Source organism: Nematolebias whitei, chromosome 7 (genome assembly GCF_014905685.2).
Source record: "Nematolebias whitei isolate Nwh7 chromosome 7, NemWhi1, whole genome shotgun sequence".
Taxonomy (NCBI): Eukaryota; Metazoa; Chordata; class Actinopteri; order Cyprinodontiformes; family Rivulidae; genus Nematolebias; species Nematolebias whitei.
This window is the reverse complement of record NC_056504.1, coordinates 16,012,058-16,024,557: the sequence shown is the minus strand read 5'-3', so window position 1 is coordinate 16,024,557 and position 12,500 is coordinate 16,012,058. Positions and strand designations below refer to the sequence as shown.

Genomic DNA, 12,500 nt, shown 5'->3' with positions numbered 1-12,500 from the left:
ATATATATATATATATATATATATATATATATATTTATACACATGTACATACACACATACATGCATACATACATACACACAACTTCAAAATAACATAAATTCTCAACCTGTACTCAAAACAGTTTCTGCGTCTCAGCGCCACCAGCTGGTGAGAGGTGGTGACGTCAATTTGAACCCCGCCCACTGGAACTGGTACTGAAAGCATAATGGAAACACAACCTGTACCGTACCGAGTAGAGTAGAGCCGTGCTGTACCGGCCTGTACCGGTACTAATGGAAAAGGGGCATAAGCGGATCCGCTTAGCGGCCAGACCCAAATGTGCTGGCCTATTTCTGGGTAACTCCTGATCACTCCTCCCGCCTGGAGGAGAGCGTCCTCCCTCCACGGCAGTTTCCACGGGCGCCCCGATAATAGGCGTCATAGAACCAGGAACCATGGTGCGTTCACGTGCTCGGGAGCCACTAGGAGAGCTGTCAATCCCTCCTCCTGAACTCGGTTCAGAAACCATAATATCAGAGGGAGTGGGGGGAATGTGTAAAGAAGAGTTTTGGGCCATGGGCTGTGAGCAAACGTGTCCACCTCTTGCGGTGGTTCGTCCCGTGGGCTCAGTGAGAACCATAGTTGACATAGTAGACTTCCGGTAAGATGGCGCCTGTGTACATGGCTTGCAATCCACCTCTGCTGATGGTGTTCGTATTTTTGGTGTGTTTTTTTTTCATTTCTCATCTGTGACATCAACGCTCTGCTGGTGTATGAACGAAAACAACTTTTGGATCTTCGACTGTGTGGCACCAATGTCGCTTATTTTGATCAATATGAGCGTAACTCTGGACCCTCCCCTGTCCCCCCGCTGCTTGCGGATGTGCCTGCTTACCTGCAGCCAGCCGCACACCTGCCTCCCTGGAGACATCGCTCCAGACGCCGTGGAAAACGCGCTGGCCGGCTGGTGAAACTTAAAGCTCTGCTTGCTGCCTCTGAATCATCCTCTCCAGCTGATGGTCAATGTTTCCACCTCCGCTCCTGGCGCTGTGCAGATCCTGTGGCGCACTGTCTGGTCCCGCTGTCGGGGTCCCATCATCACATTGGGCCCGTGCGCGGTTGGGTTTCCTGCCGGAGACGCGCGTCTAACTCTGCAAATCTGAGGTCGCTGGACTGGACACTGCAATCATCTCCTCCTGTGGTGGATCCTACAAGGATGGCCCTGATAAATTCCAGATCGCTGGCTAATAAAACTTTTATTTTGAACGACTTTTTCTGCTGCAACCGACTGGACTTTCTTTTCATCACTGAGACTTGGATCTGCCCTGGTGAGTTCAATGTTTTTCTGGAATTACTGCCTCCGGATTGTTCTTTTTTTCAATGCTCCAAGGACAACTGGTCGTGGTGGAGGATTATTGGCTGTTTTTAAGAAACATTTGCACTGCAGACAGCTCCATGGTTCAGCTAATTATTTGAGTTTTGAACTACTCTGTTGTGAGTTGGGCCGCTCCAACCCAGTTCTGTGTACTATTTTTTACAGACCCCCCGGATACCATAAACAGTTTTTAAATGAACTCTCTGACTTTCTAACTGGTATTCTGCTCCAATATGATCGGGTTTTGATTTTAGGAGACTTTAATATCCACGTGTGCTGCCCTGATAAACCATTAGCTCAGGACTTTCTAGACCTCATCCAGTCCTTTAATAACTTTGTGCAGAGTGTTGTTGGTCCAACTCACCAGCAGGGCCACACTCTTGACTTAGTTTTAACGCATGATTTGTCTGTTTCTGATTTAGAAATTGGTGACACTGTTTGTTCCGACCACAAACCGGTTTTATTCAACACCTCATTGATTTGTGAACCTGCACCTCCCCCCACACCCAAGCCCTGTAGGATTTTTAACCCTTCCACCGCCACACTCTTCTCTTCCATCTTTGCTAGTAATTCTGTTTCAGACTCTGAACTCTCTGCAGGTCTTACTACAAAGGAGTTGCTTTCTCAGCATCAGGAGGCATGTGTACAGATCCTGGACTCAGTCGCCCCATTAAAGCTCAGGAATCAAAAACGCACGCCCCACCCTTGGGTAAATGAGACCACACGAGAGGCAAGACGCTTGTGCAGAAGAGCTGAACGTCGATGGAAAAAAGATAAACTTCAGGTGTCTTTTGAGATGTTAAAAACATGTTGGAAAGCCTATCAGACCACTGTTAAACAGGAGAAAAACAAATATTTCTCAAAAATTATCCACTCAAACAGTCACAACCCCCACATTCTTTTCAACACCATTAACACCATTCTAAACGTGCCTCAGTCGGCCACCATTGAGGCCTCTGTTGACACCTGTAATAAGTTTGTCAGGCATTTTGTTGAAAAGGTTGAGTCGATTAGGTCATCAATTCCACACTCCACAGCCGACCCTTCAGTTCTTGTCCCCTGCTCAGCAGTCTTCAGTCACTTTGACCCCATCTCACTCTCATTTTTAAATGAGTTCGTTGGTCACATGAAGCCCTCAGGTTCCCCTGCTGACCACCCCACACCACCGCCAGCTGTGGTGCGCATTAAGTTTAGTTTTAGAGATTAATATGTTTATAGATTTTTTTAATAGGTTTAGAGATTAATATTTTTTGCTTTTTGTTTGTGAAGCAAGGTCAGAGGAAGCTGTTTCTGGTTTGGTGGATTGGACCCGGTGTTACACCATACTCTGTGACCTTGAACAGTGCAACATCGCCCCCCCTACGGTCATACGGTGGTCACATAATATGACGTCACTACGGCTACTCGATGTTACATTTTTAACCTCGATAGATGTCCTAGCAATCGATGTGTAGATTACTTGAGTACTCTGTTAATGCCCTAGGTGGCGCTAGAATGGTTCCGTTCGTATCTGGGTGACAGGAGTTTCTGTGTTAACTTTGACAATCATTTTTCTGCTTCTGTCCCTCTTTCCTGTGGGGTCCCACAAGGCTCCATTCTTGGACCCCTTCTGTTCTCATTGTATCTGCTCCCCTTGGGGTCAATCCTGAGGAAACATGGTATTTCGTTTCACTGTTACGCCGATGATTCTCAGATTTATCTGCCTTTAAAACCAAACAGTTCCTGCTCCATCCACCCTTTGCTAAAATGTCTTGATGACATCAAGACTTGAATGGCTGCAAACTTCTTGAGTTTTAATGATCAGAAGACTGAGGTCATTGTGTTTAACCCAAGCTCTACCACTGTCACTGATCTTGTAAACCTGCACTCCCTTCAGCCACATCTAAAGCAGTCGGTTACCAATCTCGGGGTAGTGTTAGACTCGGACTTTAAGTTTAATAAACAGATCAGCTCTGTTCTACAAAAAAGCTTCTTTCAGCTAAGGCAAATAGCAAAGCTTAAGTTCGTTCTGACCAGATCCGACCTTGAAAAACTAGTCCATGCATTTATTACAACCCGGCTGGACTACTGTAACTCGCTTTATGTTGGGGTTAGTCAGGCTTCACTTTCACGTCTTCAGCTCGTACAAAATGCTGCAGCTCGGCTACTAACAGGAACTCGCAGGTTTGAGCACATTACTCCGATTCTGTCCTCCCTTCACTGGCTTCCTGTACGTGTCAGAGTTGATTTTAAAATTCTCCTGCTGACATTCAAGTGCATTAATGGCCTCGCACCATCATACCTCTCTGACCTTCTTCATCCTTATGCTCCTTCTCGGGCTTTGAGATCATCAGACCAGCTGCTTTTGGCCGTACCAAAAACAAGGCTGAAGCTCAGAGGAGATCGAGCGTTTTCAGTCGTGGGCCCTAAACTTTGGAACAATCTGCTCATCAACATTCGACAGGCCACGTCAGTCTCTGCTTCTAAATATCTCCTAAAAACACATCTATACTCATTGACATTTAACACAGGGTGATCGGATTTAGATCTAGTTTTTCATTGATGCTGATTCTGTTTATGCTTTTGTTATTATTCCTATTTAACACAAGGTCATCAGATCTGATTTAGTATTTCATTGTTTCTGACTGAGTTTATGCTTTTTGTTATTATTTCCTTGACTTTTGACACAACATGATCTGATTTAGTATTTCATTGTTTCTAATTATGTTTTCGGTTTTATATTTTTATTCCATGTGCTGTAAATATATCTTGCTACTTTTTATTTGATGTTATGATATTTTTGTTAATCACTTTGGTAACAGTTTCTGTTTTAAATGTGCTCTATAAATAAATCTGACTTGACTTGGCACTGAGCGTTCTCTCGTGTTACAAACAGGTCCACCGCCGCTTTGCTAAATTTCTGCCACGTTTGAGCCATCAGCTCTGGGGGGTCCGGTCCCCGTGACGCGGACCGTCCCTGGACATCACATCCGCCCCCTGTTCAGAACACCAGTGATGTACACTGCTCTGATGGAGAGCAGATTTTGGTGTGCCCAACACAGCATCTGTCTCACAATGTGTAACATTTGGGCTGAGCGCGCACCCCCCCGCCCCGGTTATGTATGCAGCAGTCACTTGTTATCTGTGTGAGTCAACACATGATGATTCCACAGCACAGAGGCAAAGTGTTGAATCACATTCAAAACCCCTGACACTCCAAAAACATTTATGAGTTGCTGTGTGGGGTGGCCACAGCGCCCCCACAGCTCGAGAAATGTATGTGCCTCTGTGAAGTCTGTCACGTGTGACGTAAGTTTGCTGACGGAAACAGCTGTTATCACTCTGCCAGTTTCACGTGAGTTGCACTGCTGCCACCTGTCTGGAAAAGCGGGTCAGCATCAACAGATGTCCAGATAAAGCAGAATTCTCCTACCTGCTCGACGCATTTTAAATGGAAATGTTGTCTCACAGTTCAAAATTGACAAATCTAATATGAATCTCATCCTTCCGGTTCGTTTGGGACCAGGAAGTGACGAGAGTGGAACCCTGTGTTTTCCTCTCCTTCTGGGACCCTGGAAATTACATTTTTAATCAGAATTTCCTGAGCTTCTGCGAGGGGGGACGAGATCTGTTCTAGAGATGACAGAAAACGTCTCTAGAGTTCTTCTGAACGGGGATTTGAGCTGTACTGCAGCGTGAATCCCCTGCTGATAACTGTTCATCCATCTATCTGGAGTGCACGCTCGTTGCCACTCCGCGTAACCTTCGGGAAGCGGGCACGCGTTTATGCTGCGTCACATTATTTACGGACGCCAATCACTGCCGTCATGTGTGCCTCACTCAGGCTGCGGGCTCACATCCATGCTGATGTGGGCTGGCGTGCGCTGAGGGAGGGTGCGCGCGCCCCGAGCATGCGGAACCGGTTTAGGACTGCTGCGGGTGCGCGGCGTTCCTATGCCGCACACAGGCTGCGGGCTCACATCCATGCTGATGTGAGCTGAGGGAAGGTGCGCGCGCCTGAGCATGCGGAACTGGTTTAGGACTGCAGCGGGTGTGCGGCGTTCCTATGCCGCGCACAGGCTGTGGGCTCACATCCGTGTTTATGTGAGCTAGCGTGCGCTGAGGGAAGGTGCGCGCGCCCCGAGCATGCGGAACCAGTTAAGGACTGCCGCAGGTGCGCGGCGTTCCTATGCCGCGCACAGGCCATGCCGATGTGAGCTGATGTGCGCTGAGGAAAGGTGGGAAGGTCGGGAACCCAGGAAAGTACCTCTTTTACCAGAAGTTCCTGGACTTCTGCGTTTAGGGATGATACCTGGTCTGGTGATGACAGAACTGTCTCTAAAACTCCTCCGAACGGAGGGGGTTGAGCTGCAAATTGGAGCGTATAACCCTTGTTGATCAGCCTGCTCATTCATCTGTCTAGAAAGCACGTCCGCTGCCACTCCGCGTAACGTTCGTGGAGTGGGCGCGCGTTTATGTGGTGAGTCATGTTTCTTACGGACATCAGCCAGTTTACAGCCTCGACCGCAGTCATGCGTCGCGGAAGTGTGCTCCGCGTGACCCAAGGCGAGGTTTTCTCGAAAGGGCTCTGAGTGCGCTTCTGTGCCACGCTCAGGCTGCGGGTTCACATTCATGTCGATGTGAACCGGCGTGTGTTGAGGAGAGGTGTGCGCGCCTTCATCAACGCGGCGCTGTTTGCTTGAAAGCTGCCGGTGCCGCGGGAGCGCGCGTTTGACACCGCTGCAGTGAAAAGCGTGCAGCTCGGGCTGAGAGCGAGTTTTCCCACTGGACTCGTTCTGTGGACCACATTCGCATCGACTGCTGTGTCATGCGAGCGTCTCGTGTTTATCTTTGAGCTGCGATGATTTAAAAAAACCTGTTTTAGGACACCTGCTTGTTTTGTGTGGAGGATGTGTGAGGAGAAGCCGCTGTGAGATCATTCGAACTGACAGACAAGCTGATTCAGACACTTTAATCTTTGAATGATGTTCGTGTTTTATTTCAAAAACTCCTGTCATCATTGCACACACATCCCCCGCAAGGCGTCATTCCTGAATTCCTGGGGGGTTGCGCATTTGCTCAGCCCCCCTCGTTCCGACACTACGCTCTCCAGGAGGGAGTGAGCAGCGGGGGTTGCTGCTGACGTCGCCTGTCCTGGAGGAACTGTCCAATTCGCTCCGAGAGTCAGCGATAAAAGGAAAAATAAAAGGTGGCGTCGTCCAGCATGTAGCGACCCGTCACTGAGAAATATTCCTTGGCGCTTACCTTGAAACAAAACTGCTCGTCTGCTTCTCCTCGGGGAAGAGAACTCACCGGGACGGCAGGAGGTTGGCTTGGCGGGACCATAGGCATCCTTAACCGCCATAGTCCACGCCTTTGTCACGACCCAATTGGACTATTGTAATGCAATGTATGCTGGGATCAGCCAGGCCTCCATCTCACGTCTTCAGCTCGTCCAGAATTCTGCAGCTCGGCTTTTAACCGGAACTCATAGGTCTGAACATATTACACCAGTTCTGTCCTCCCTTCACTGGCTCCCTGTTCGTACGAGGATAGTTTTTAAAATTCTTCTGTTGACCTTCAAATGCCTAAATGGCCTCGCACCCCTTTACCTCTCTGAGCTTCTGGAACCTTACGTTCCCTCTCGGGCCCTGAGATCATCCGATCAGCTGCTTTTGGCTGTTCCAAAAACAAGACTGAAGCTCAGAGGAGATCGGGCTTTTTCAGTCATGGGCCCCAAACTCTGGAACAACCTGCCCCCAACATCAGGCAGGCCACCTCCCTTCCTCACTTCAAATCCCTGCTTAAAACACATCTGTTTTCTCAGGCATTTCATACAGTGTAAATTGATCTCGTGTTTTTTAATCTGTGACCCTATGTTTTAAATGCTTTTTATTAATTCTTCAGTTATTATTATTTGTGTATTGTATATATATGTTTATATATTTTTCTCTTTAATTTACTCATTGATTGTTGTTGTTGTTAAGCACTTTGATAACAGGTTCTGTTTTAAATGTGCTCTATAAATAAAGTTGACTTGACTTAACAAAGGTTGTGCTGGTCAAGCTGGATAACTTTCCTTCTTTGTTCTTCTGACAGTGCTATTAGCTTGCTGAACAAAAATGGGAGCCGATTACCTGCTCTTAACGTAACTTATACAGACTGGGTGGGGCCCACACAACAGGTGGGTGTGGACTAAATTTTTCAGTGCGATGCTTTGCATGACAGGATAAAACCCACCAGCGACAGCCTTAAAGGGCTACGCCTGTACGAAATAGAACGTGCTCTTTCCACATCCTTCTCTTAATTTAAGCTCCTTTCTGCATTTTTTGCTACTTTGCAGCTGTTTTATGCTAACAAAATTTTGTTTTCAGATAATTTCCACTTTTTTGTGCTAATTTCTGCTTCTTTCAGCCAAATTAGGCATTATTGTGTTCTTTCTGCTTTTTTCTGCTTTGTAGCTACCTTTTTAGAAAAATTTCAGCTAATTTCAGCTGTTTTCAGATAAATTCAAGATTTTCATGGTGATTTCTGCTACTTTCATCCCAATTAATTTATTTCTGTTAATTTTAGCTTGTTATGCTTCTTTTAAGTTAAAAAAAGAAGCTCCTTTCAGCATTTTTCTGCTAGTTTCAGCTTTTTCTGCTATTTCAGCTACTATTTAGTTTATGCAAATTTTAGCTTTTTCAGCTAATTCCACGTTTTAGCTCATCTACGTTCTTTCCACTTCCTTCTTGCAGGTTAAGCTTCTTTTTGCTTTTTCAGCTACTTTATAGCTGTTCTTTTGCTAATTTTAGCTTTTTTTGCTGATTTCTTGATTTTTGTGCTCATTTCTGCTTATGTAAACCTAATTAAGCAAATATGTGTTATTTCTGCTTTCTTCTGTTAATTTAGACTTGTTCTTCCATTTCAGCTACATTACAGCATGTTTTAACTGATTTCTCCTGTTTTTCAGCAAGTTCTTCTGCAATATGCATTCATATTGCATTTTCTCAGGAAAAGCAATTTCTCTAGTTTTAAAACTGATCCTGTTTCATCTGACAGGTTTGAGCTGATGAAGGTCTTGATAACAAACATTTGCATTTTTATATGATCTGATTTTGTTCTGCACAAGACAGAAATGAACTTCTTCTTTCGGCTTTTCCCTCTTCAGGGGTCACCACTGCGAGTCATCTTCCTCCACCTCACTCTGTCCTCTGCATCCTCTGTCCTCACTCCAACTACCTTCATGTCCTCTCTAACTGCGTCCATATATCTCCTCTTTGGCCTTCCTCTTCGTCTTTTTCCTGGCAGCTGCATTTCTAACATCCTTCTACCAATATACCCACTGTCCCTCCTCTGGACATGTCCAAACCATCTCAGTCTGGCCTCTCTAACTTTATCTCCCAGTTGTTCAACCTGTGCTGTACCTCTGATAATCTCATTTTTAATCTTATCCAGCCTTGTCTAGGGCTGAGTACCGAACCGAGGTTCTTTTATGGCACCGACCGAACTGCACCGGTCTGTGTATGTACTGAAACGTCCCTCTTCTTTCGATGTCAAGTTTCAGTATTGGCTGTAACGTGTCACGTGATTTCAGCATGCAGGCAGGCAAAATACCAGACATATGACAGACTACACCCAGAGCTGTATAGAGCTGCCGTACCTATTCTATGTATACTGTAATGTATGTCTATGGTGTTGGTGACGCCCACAGACGGGTTCACGTGTGCAGCGCGTGTTGTCGAATGGCTTTGACAACACGCGCTACAGAAAGTTGCTCCGTGTTTTTCTGCGAGGAGAGAGAAGTTCAGTAGCCCCCCCCCCCCCCCCCTCCCTCAGCATTAGTCAGCCTATGAGAGCCTGAATGTCCTGATTCATCATCTCCACGACCGGACTCTTCATCAAAGAACTCCGAGGATGACTCTGTGTGCTTCAGCTGGTGAGTTTACGTTTGTTAGCGTAACTGCAGCTTAACACGTACATAGTGGTGAAATAAATTATGATCCATGTAACGCTAACTTTAAGATATTAGTGTGTAAATTTATTTTATCTATGTAGCTAGCTTGTAAAACTGCTCATCCATCCAGTCAGCTGCTTAAACAGTTCACCTAATGTTCACTGGTTGTTAATGTTCTCCTCACAGGAGGTTCTGACCTAGATGTGAGGACAAAAGAAAAGTGAGGTGGGGGCCACAGGACAGTCAGACTTTGTTGTTAAAAATTTGCTGCTTTTTCTACAGTGGAGCTGCATGGTGGAGGTAAGTTAAACTTTAAAGGATGTTGTTGACCAGTTAAACCTTTATCTCTCAGCCTAGATAATGTTTTTTGAGTAATAATAACACAACCATGTTATTGTTCTCATGTCAATTAGGGAGATGATCAGAGCCCTAAATCCCAGAGAAGATTCAGGCAGAGACACAGAGGAGCAGAAGTCTGCATCAACCCTACCTCAGTGAATCCAGTGACCTGCTGGTGGGATGTGAGGGACAATATTTCAGTGCTGTCAAACTAACAACCAGGTATCTGTGTGTGCAACAAGCATCATCTACCATTTCAGAGGGAACATTTTCTACTGCCGGTGACACCATCAGCCAGGAGTGGGCTTGTTTGTGTCCACAGAAAACAGACATGTTGATTTTTCTGAAGACAAACTGTTCAGTGAAAAGGTCCTCGGTGTGTAGCAGTGAACATTAGACACTGACATGTCACTGGTTTGAAACTGGTCTTTTGAACTGGAAATTATTTTTGTTTATATGTAAGAAAACTGCTTGGAATAGAAAAATACTTGTTAAAAAATAAAACTCACAATTTGTACTGTAATGTGTAACGTAATTTTATTCTTGTTAGAATTAATAGTAATTACAAAATTGGTACTGAAAAAAGAACCGTCCAGGAACCGACACCGAAGTGAAGGTACCGACACCGGTACCGATACCGATTTTTTTTTAGAAAGGTACCCAGCCTAGCCTTGTCACTCCTAAGGAGAACCTCAACATCTTCATTTCTGCCACTTCCAGTTCTGTCTCCTGTTTTTTTGTCCAATTCTCTGTCTTGAGACCATACAATATACCTGTTCTCACCACTGTCTTGTAAACTTTTCCTTTGACCTTTGCTGACACCTTTATGTCACAAATCACTCCTGAAACTTTTCTCCATCCACTCCATCCTGCCTGGACTCTCTTTTTACAAGACAGAAATGAACACTATAGTAATATAATAAATAAAAGAGTAAACACTGAGCTACTTCTAATGAACTAATTAACACCAGGACCTTTGTTAAAGTGTATGGTTTATAGAAACAACAAAATTGTTTTTTTTTTTATCTATTGAAATTTGTTACTTGTGCATTTTGAAAACTATATTTTTTGTTAACCAAAAAAGTCCATGCTCAATAATCCAGGTATACAATCCAGTTTTCAAATATGTTTTATTATTCATCTTAGGGTGGCATCTAGAAAAGCCTTCACTAACCACCCATTGTTAAAAGAACCATCTCACAGTACCCGGTAGTTTAGGAAAGTTCAATGTTTGTAAATGTTGGTGGGGTGGGGGGTTATGAATTACTTTAGGAGTCTAAAAATGTAATTCAACATTCTTCTGTATGTAAATGTAGCAAAAAGGGTTAAATGTTATGGGTAGAGGTGAACAGATGAGGTTTATTCATTTTTTTGGTCGATGCTGATCATTAGAAACCAGGACACTGATGATGGATACACAAAACATCTTTTTTTTTAAATGGCCAATATGTATTTTTCGTGAACAAAACAAACAAAATATAACATTTCTTAACTTAAATGAATGTATATTTAACAACCCTTAGAATAATAAAAAATAACATCTATAGCAGCATTCTTGCTTAAAAAATAAAAATATGGACTACAGTAGGTTTGGTTGGAGCTGTGATTTCTGCATCTTTATCTTACTTGATAATATATGCGTGTACAGACATGGCTGACAGACTTTCTTTTTTCTTTTTATCCTCTTTTTGGTTGGATCAAAGTCTTTATTTGAAGGCAAAACCTTTTTTTGTTCCCTCTCATGATTCTAACCATGTACGGAGCAGCAGACTTGGAACGTGTGGCCATCAAAACAAAATTCACAGATTTCACCTTGGCCTCTAAGGCTCTGTTTATCTGTGAACCATCTCTGGAAACACTTCAGATTTTACAGTGTTGATTGTGGGAATTGTCAGACGTTCCCATAGTAACGCTGTGCGTGTTGAATCTGCTGCTGCAGCAGCCACTAGGTGGTGCTGTACTTTTCTATTTCAGCGACACGGACACTTCAATCCCGAGCAGGAGAACAGTTTTATCCAACGTGGTGAATACATGATGGTTTGTTTGGACCAAGCATGAGGTTGGGTAAATGAGTGATCAGCACAAACAGCACTCTTCTATCCACCATTGCTGCTGCTGTTCATCTGCACATGCACACAGGCGTGATTTCACACCGATGCCGGGCGTTGACCTCCACTTTGAGAGCAGGACTGAAAAACAGCCACTGTGGTCATGTACATGAAACTTTTGTTTAAGCAAGATAACTTAATTTTATAATACAGAAACTGTTTAAATCTTAGCAGATGGCCGCTTGTCCTGAGCCTGGTTCTGCTGGAGGTTTATTCCTGTTAAAAGGGAGTTTTTCCTTTCCACTGTCTCCATTGTCCTTGCTCAGGATGGGAGACTGACGAAGTGAAGATTCAACGTGTCTACTGCTTCATTAGATAGAGAACTTTACTAACTGGCTTTTCTATGTATGTGAATGTTTCTGTAAAGTGCCCTGAGACAACTTTGTTGTGATTTGGTGCTATATTAATAAACTGAATTGAATTTAAAAGTAAATGTCATGAATAGATTAAGAGATTTAAATGGGATGAGTCAACTTTGATGAAATGCAGTAATGCAATAATACCACCCATAAGACTTATTAAAAATATATAAACTGCAACTCGGGCATCTGGAAAAGAAAATGTCAGCTGTTGTTTTGTTTGTTTGTTGCTGTGCTGCTGTCAGTTCAGTCTGAGGCGTAATAGGATTATAAGAAATATTCATTTCCATGGTGTGATGAACCTACGGTGGCCCTAAGATGTAAATGAACATTTGAAAAAACAGAATTATATTAAGCCAAACCGGAAGAGGGTTTGTGTGTGTGTGTGTGTGTGTGTGTGTGTGTGTGTGTGTGTGTGTGT

The 12,500-nt window shown here is 44.2% G+C and overlaps 1 protein-coding gene across 1 annotated transcript in view; it reads left to right on the top strand.

Moving 5' to 3' along the window:
- The window catches only part of trnt1 (tRNA nucleotidyl transferase, CCA-adding, 1), a 37,685-nt gene that overhangs the window by 24,325 nt on the left and 860 nt on the right, over window positions 1-12,500 (top strand). The window lies entirely within an intron of this gene.